We start from the raw sequence: 8,810 nt of genomic DNA, 5'->3' as shown, positions 1-8,810 counted from the left end.
TTATTAAGAATTTTATATACATATATAATTTACCCGAAACATCATCTGAAATAAAAATAGTATTTACTAAAATTTTTGTCATTCCATTGATTATTTTTAATTAGTTTAATAGACTTTTAAAGTCAATTCCCATAAATTCAATTAATCCAAAAAGGTGATCAGTAAACTTAAAATACTAAACAATACAAATATTTATTTTAATAATATAGATAATATAGCCTAGATAAAATTTGCATGGATGAAATCAGGGTTTTAGGGTTTCAGCAAGAATGCCAGGACAGATCTCTTAATAGCCAATTTTAAGCAGCACGTTTCTTTCCTTTTATTTGTTTTATTTTACAACAATTTGTTTGCTGTTTGGCAAGGAGTAAGTATTCATTCGATAAAACTCTTTCTGCTCAGCAAAGCTATGCAACATAAAAAATCAACATTTTTGACACCGGCTCTTCTATGATTTTCATGGAGATCAAAAAGGATCTCGCCAGCCACCGAGCGAGACGCGGTCATAAACAGCGCATTTTGTACCGAATTGTCATGATAAATGGTGTCTAAACATCAATATAAAGCAAAGAAAGAGTGTTAAAGCAAAGAATAAGGTATGTGTTTGGTGGGACTGGGAGGGCATGCTGCATTGGAAAATGCTCGAAAAGAATGTGACGGTCAACAAGGAGCTCTACATTGTCCAGCTAAACTACGTGAATGAAGATATTCGACTGAAAAGACCTGATCAACATGGTCAAACTTTACTCATTCCCGACTACGCCAGGCACCATATTACACAAGTCGTCAACGCCGCACTGCAAGAGCTCGAATAGGAGGTCTTTCAGCATCCGCCGTATTCTTCGGACCTTGCACCGACCGATTCCCTTTTCGCTCCCTTTCAAACCATATGAAGGGCGTTATCTTCGATAACAAAGAGGTCCTTAAAAACTGGCCCAACTTCTTTGACACCAGACCAGGCGATTTTTGGCGGAACGGCATCAACAAATTGGTCGAAATTTGGAAAGAATGAATGAACTCCTGCACTGCACTGTTGTAATATGTATTCAGGAGGTCTTTCTCCAGTAGCTCCCAATATATTGAAAAGTTGATTTTCTTGGGAATCCATGTAAATTCTGTGGCACATTCGGCTCAAATCATTTCACCGGCACCTATCTGATGATGTTCTGCTCACACACCCTTTTTTCAATTAACTCGAACTGGGTATTACTGGAGCCCATCAGAGCCATTTAAGATGAAACGTTTCTCATAACTGAACACAACCTTGCACCATTTTTCACGTCACTGAACAAGCGATTCTGCAGCTATTTGGCTTTATGGATATGATACAGTTACCTTTTTTTTATTATACTTTTGGTGTAGTTTATTCGTTTTGATGCATTTTAAAGGCAAATTGACACTGCGCACTATTTCTTATTTATGAACTGAATTAATAACTAAGATGCTGGTTCCCACATATTTTTCCTTTAATTTTTCTAAGCACCATTAGTTTTATTTATCCATCTGCACATTTCTAACACAAAACTAACATTTGCAGTTACAAAACTAACTCTTGCAGCACTGTACGCTTCCATTTTCCCCTTTTCTTCAGAACTCAACATCTGTTCCTTCGGCATTTCGAACTCGACAAAGTTAAAAAAAAAATATTTTTGCCATCTTAAGAAGATTCACTGTATTTCGTACTAATACTTATCTATTGTAACTAATATTTTTTCATACTGATGGGTAAAAATAGCTGAGTGTAAGGGAACTGACACATCTTTACTTATACCATTCATGGGATCAACCAAATTACTTCTTGATCAAGCAAAGCATGCACATTAACTTGTTCTCAGTATTATTCGTTGCAGCTTAACTACAAACAATTTTTTAGAATATATGTATATATTTTTTAATTACTTATACCTCGAACAAGTACTGGACCAAAGCCTATTCAAATATATACTATATATAATATATGATTTATTTCTAACCATATCCAAGTAAGTGTGCTTAAAAAATTGGCTTATTGTCTCGATCTTGATTTCACCCCTACTAGATCTCTATTTATATCTAACCTGGAATCCAAATAATTTTAAATCTTCTCTTTAAATATTATATTAAAGCGATTTTGTACGTCTAGTCTGAAAGATTTTGTAACCATAAACTTCATAAAGGAAATGAGAATAAAAATGAAATTTAATGTAAGCGATGTTTGCCTGCTGGTAAGTTTAAATCACTTACAATTTTTCCAGGCCAGCCCAAATAGGGCGGATGTTTGTCACGCAAATAATTTATACTTATTCTTGTTTGACCGGTTCGTGTTATAAAAGGTATTTTAAAAGCAACGCTTGGATATGTTCGACCTTTAAGAACGACATATCGCAAAAAATAATTTTTTTTGTGGAATGAGTCTATAGTTCAAAGGAAACCGACTAGCAGACCAAAAATTGGATGTTCTATTGTGAATTTTGCTGCTGTAGCGCACGTGATATAAAATTGAATAAAAATAGTGAAACCTGAAAGAATCTATTTATTTTCAAACAACATCTAAACGCGTCTTTCGAAAGAACTTTTATATACAATATATAATTATTTATATACATATATATAATTGGATTTTTATGAGGAGGTTTTTCATGCCTCAAATACACCCACAGCCTTGCATTGCTGCATTGCCTACCAAGGGGCGACCGCTATTAGAAAAAACTGTTTCCATCATTTTGTGTTTCATGCCCGGGAATCGAAACTGGGCACAAACAATAGCCTGGTAGGTATAAACCAACTCTTTCAGCTACGGCGACTACCAAACTAAATACTTCTGATTAATTCTATAAAAATTGTTTATATCTATGGTTTGTTGGAATAAATATCATTTTTTCACATTATCGTAGAGGTTTAAAAAATTTAGTTCCCCCTAAACATTTATAATTCTCTTAATTTGAAGATAACCATGCAATCAAGAATATACAAATAGATGTTCCTCAAGGAGCCGCAAGTATCTTATGACATAAACTTCTTAACGGTTAAATAAATATTTAGAGTACTTGAAACACAGCCAACTTTTTTTTAACTAGGTGGCAATTCTGAATATGACTTGTACGATACCTTAGGTAGTCGTTTAAAGTTTACGATATCTAGCAGTACCTCATTTATGATATATATATATATATATATATAATTGGCGCGTACACCCTTTTTGGGTGTTTGGCCGAGCTCCTTCTCGTATTTGTGGTGTGCGTCTTGATGTTGTTCCACAAATGAAGGGACCTACAGTTTTAAGCCGACTCCGCACGGCAGATATTTTTATAAGGAGCTTTTTCATGACAGAAATACACTCGGAGGTTTGCCATCACCTGCCGAGGGGCGACCGCTATTAGAAAAATGTTTTTCTTGATTTCGGTGTTTCACCGAGATTCGAACCAACGTTCTCTCTGTAAATTCCGAATGGTAGTCACGCACCAACCCATTCGGCTACGGCGGCCGCAATGATACCCTTGTGAATAAACCAAATGTATTTAGCACTTCTAAACCACTTAAGAAAAAAGGTATGAAGGCAAATACTTGATTTTTTTGTTGACATTTTTTTATTTAATGTACATACCTTATATAATAAGGCAATTTCAATACTTTCTGCATTAAAAAATCAGTGGCAACGCCATTCAAAAAATACTTTGTAATAAAAATATTCCCAATCATAATTTGCATAGTACTCACACCCTATACTATACGCTTTCCATCGCTGTGAAAGATGCTAAAATCGGGAATGTAAGTACATACTTTTTCAGTGATGCTCTTTCGGCAAAATTAGGCACGTTTTTATTGGCAAATTTAATTGACCTCTAATTGAATGGCCGCAATAGCCGAATGAGTTGCTACGTGGCTACCAAATTTTTTTCTAATAGCGGTCCCCCTTATCAGCCAACGGTATATCTCCGAGCGTTTTCTGCCATGAAAACTGTCCTCCTAAAAAACCATCTGCTCACAAAAACCATGTGAATTCAAAGGCGGCATAAAAATGTAGGCCCGCCGTTTTGTGGGAAAACATCAAGACGCTCACCCAAAATAGGAGAAGGAGCACAGCAAAGGGTATACGCGCCAATTATTTATTTGTATTTATTTATTTTATTCTAATCGGATTTCCAGACAAACTGCCGCTTTCACGTTCGTTCAGCACGAAACCCTGAAGAAGCTTGCAGAAATCTTAACAAAGTCCTGATGCCGACAAAAACGTAATTAGATTCACGTGGTCTTAAATTGGTCTCCGAGAAAATAGAGTTACTAATACTAATAAGGGTATCCCACTAAAAATAAACATGCAAACCTGTTGCAATATACTAACCACCACACTAGAGTACCTAGTATAAGATTGGATCCCCAACTAACTTTCTGGGCCTAAGATAGCATCCCTACTCAGGGCACTGATGGCAAATGTAAGGGGACCAATTCAAAGCAAACGGAAATTATTGTGGCAGCCGTGCTCACCATTTTTTATAGAGAGCTGAGCTACGCACAAAACAAATTACCGTTATAAGCGCAAGGATGATAGTTTACTAGGTCTGCCCATCCACTATGGTGAAAAAACAAAATTGTGCGAGTAACTTCGACTATCATGCCACCGACTACTCGACAGTAGAGTTCTGTCCGCTCATTTCAAAGGTATTCACACACTCAACCAATTCAGTCAACGTTAATGTATAGAGAAGCCTCAGATCGCAGTGAATTCTGTCTTTAATATATTGGTCCTGCACAGTTTTTGGCTTCAGTAGTAAATCAAATTAACTTTTGGCCGACGCAATTTTGCAAGGCATTTGAATGAGTTTATTTCTATGTTTCTTTGACAAGTGAAATTCAATTCAATTTACATTTTCAAAAAAATTTGTTCAATTATAAGCACCAATTGTCTGCTTTAATTTAAAAAGAGGATTACAACAGAAACAAAACACACTGTAAAACGACCCCACAACTTGATTCGTGCGTTTTAAATTTAAATTAAAGAAAATAAATAAATAATTGGCTCGCACACTTCTGTTAATAGTTTGGGCCAGCTCCCCCTCCTATTTGTGGTGTGCGTCTTGAGGTCGTTCCACAAATGGTGGGACTTAGAATTTTAAGCCGACTCCGAACGGCAAATGGTTTTTATGAGGAGCTTTTTCATGGCAGAATTTTACTCGGAGGTTTGCCATTGCCTGTCGACGGGCGATCGCTATTAGAAAAAACTTTTTCTATAATTTGAGCTTTTGATGTTCAGGCACGGAAAGCCGAGCCGACGCACACCCGAATGATAGTCACGTACCAACCAATTCTGCTATGGCGGCCGCCTTTATACACATTTGATGAAGATTTTTAAAATTTTATTGTATTGAAACTGATTTTAGGCGAGAATGCGTAGAACGCACTAGTGTTTTGCTATATAAAAATATATATTATGTTAGTTATGCTCGTACAAAAGTTGAATTACATCTTTAATCTTATAGTGGTACATAACTATATATATATATACTGAAGCAACCACGACCTATCTCACGACGCGTCGCTTTATCATATGTACGTGCAATAATTAGGGAGTAAATACCCGGATGATCCAATTCCCGCCTAACATATGCCAATGCGTATACGAGGTCTGTTAGAAAAGTATCCAACTTTGTTTTTTATTTCTAACACCTGACAAATTTGAATTACGCGCGCTTGCATAAGCAGACCTGTAATCTTCCTGCACATGTGTGAATTTTTTCCCGCCTGTCGCTAGCGTCAGTTGCTGTCAAGCAGTGTGAATGTAACATGGTATTTAGTGCTCGCGTCGCTTTTTGAATACGTCTTGGTGACGTGGAATGCTCCCACTGTGACGACTGCATTTTGGTTTCCGGACCGTACCCGTACACTCAGGACTCATCACCAGCATGTACTGTGAGACTTCAACACGAAGTTCCTTTTGACCCGCGGTCAGCAGCTTTGGCACAAATTTAGCCGTCACTCTCTTCATGGCCAAATCTTCGGTCACAATGGAGTCAGCCACAAAAGTGCTGATATCTACCTCTTCCGCAATTTCTCGGATAGCCCTTTCCTTCAGCCAAGGATTTGTTAAAAATTAGTTTAAGAGGTTACACCCAAGAGCTACAATTTTTGAACAAAGTTACAGAAAGCCCGTCTACATCCGAATGAGAAGAGTTTTTAATCTTTAACAATCCCTCAATGGCATCATCATCTGATAGAACAAGTGCAACTAAGTCAACTGTGGAAGACACTTTCCCCAAGCCATTATGGCGAATGGCTGCCAAATGTTCTTCCTGAATATCTTCATCAGACACGAAGTTAGATGGAAAAAAATCGGCAAATAAATTCGGTGCATCACTGACAGAGCAGGCACTTACGTCCATATAAAAAACAGTAATAGGAATAGAAGAGGCCTTTTTAATCGATTTAATATATCGCCAAAAATTCTTCGGATTACTTTTAATATTAAGCTCAAATTTGTGAATGTTATCTTTATGCAAAGACTTATTTAAAGTACGAAACTTATTACTGTGGAAGATAAAAAAATCATAATAGCGGGTTTCGTTAGTTAACTTGAACTTCTTAAAAATTGGAACATGTTGAGAACATAGCTCTAGGACTAAAGTTTTAAATATCTTCAAGCATTCTGCAACTTCAATATTGCCTAGAGATACTTCCCAATCAATTTCACGTAAAGCATTATAAAGAGTTTGGAAATCACACCCGGCAAAATTAAAGGAAGGATGAGCACTATAAGGACTGAATTAAAAAAAAAAATACCAGTCTAACGGTTAGACGGGATAGAAGTGAAACCTTCCGTAAGACAAACTGAGAGAGAATGAGACGAAAGCAGCATTAGGGGCGGGATAATTATAGGTTCATTATAATATTGCTATAAAGTTCATATTTTATTTTCTTCATTTTATTATTATTCATCCTCAATGTTTTCAATTTCAACAAATGATACGAGTGGCTTATGATAGCTAAAATATGATACAAATGCTTTGGTTTCGATGTTGTCAACATATCTTTGAAATACCGCGTCAATTGTTGTTTTTGATCGTGTTGTCGGTTCAGTGCGATTGTTACACATTTTTAAATTGAATGTTGTATTGAGAAAGTCAATTGAAGGAACCGCTGTGTCTAATGCAAAATTTACGTTAAAATCGCCACTTAAAATCATTGGAACTTTATCGTAATCTTTTCTAAGTATCCGCGATACTTCTGGTGTATACTTTATTAAATTTTCGTGAATGAATTCCGTGATGCTATTTATTGATTTTTTTTCTGTCGATATTCACGACACTTTTCTGCATTGTTTTTCGGCATAATTGCGGTAAACTAAAAACTTAAAAATGAAAATATTTACGAATATAAAAATACACACGCGGTTGCTATTATGAGCGTCCCCAGCAAAACCTGCGTGACCGAAACTCTAACACAATTACATTTTTTTGAATGATATAAACACATATGCACGCAGGTTTTGCTGGGGCGTGACCGAAACTCTAACACAATTACACATATGCACTCGTATTTGTTTGAAAATCGACTTTTTTTTTGGTTCTCCGTCACCTTTGGAAAATGTGTAAAGAGTAAGCAAACTTTATTCAAATATTTTCCCTCATTTTTGCATCAGTAAAATTAAACAAACGCCGTAGCCGAATGGGTTGGTGCGTGACTACTATTCAGAATTCACTGAGAGAACGTCAGTTCGAATCTCGGTGAAAACACCAAAATTAAGGAAAACTATTTTTCTAATAGCGCTCACCCCTCAGCAGGCAATGGCAAAACACCGAGTGTATTTCTGCCATGAAAAAAAGCTCCTCATAAACATATCATAAAATAAAATAAAATATTTAAAAAAAAAAAAATTTTTCTTGTGATTCGAACCAAGGATTTTGGATCGGAAGCTTACATTGCTAGTCGCTCGGCTACCGCGCCATGCTATCGGCGCTGGCCTAAAAGTTATTTAGTTCGTCGCTACGTTTATATCAGCATATAATATAACGCTTCGTAACTAAATAACTTTTAGGCCAGCATCTACAGCATGACGCGGTAGCCGAGCGACTAGCAATGTGAGCTTCCGATCCAAGATCCTTGGTTCGAATCACAAGGAAAAGTAAAAGTTATTTTTATTTAGTTCGTCGCTACGTTTATATCAACATATAATATAACGATTCGTAGCCAAGTTGGTCGCTTTTTTCGTTTCACTTTTTCCCAAATCACTCCCAACGATTCTAAAGAAGTTTTCACTTCAAAAAATCTAAAAATTCCAAGTATAGCTTTAAAGGAATATGGTGAATATCAATCGGCGATATTGAAGAACAAGGCTGCGACAAAGCAGAACTAATGTTGTCGCTTATAAAAATCAAAACTAATAAACGACTCATACTATTATGATAGTTAACCCATTAATCTGAGTTAGACCCATGACCAGTAAATTTTCAATAAAATAAGATTCTGTGGGACTATTGATATTTGAAGGTGTTATATATATTTACATACGTTATTATCTAAATATGACCAATTTATATTGCTTAAATTAAAATCCCCTAAGACACATAACTGGTTATTCCCAATAACATCCTGTTAACATGCGACTTATACAAGCACTCATTTCTTAAGGGTGGAATATAAGAAACACAAATATAAAGAAAACTATTCGAAACACGTATTCGCACGCATAGCTGTTCTAATATAGTCTCAGTCTCATGCAATTGAATGAATGATGCGTGACGATTACAGCGAAATCCAATCATGACTCCGCCCCCTCTATTATATACATCTAGTTTTGACAGCATCTTTGCCTTTACGGAAAAGAACGTAAAGGTTCG

Source organism: Anastrepha obliqua, chromosome 1 (assembly GCF_027943255.1).
Source record: "Anastrepha obliqua isolate idAnaObli1 chromosome 1, idAnaObli1_1.0, whole genome shotgun sequence".
NCBI lineage: Eukaryota > Metazoa > Arthropoda > Insecta > Diptera > Tephritidae > Anastrepha > Anastrepha obliqua.
The sequence above is the reverse complement of the archived record's forward strand: the minus strand, read 5'-3'. Positions refer to the sequence as shown.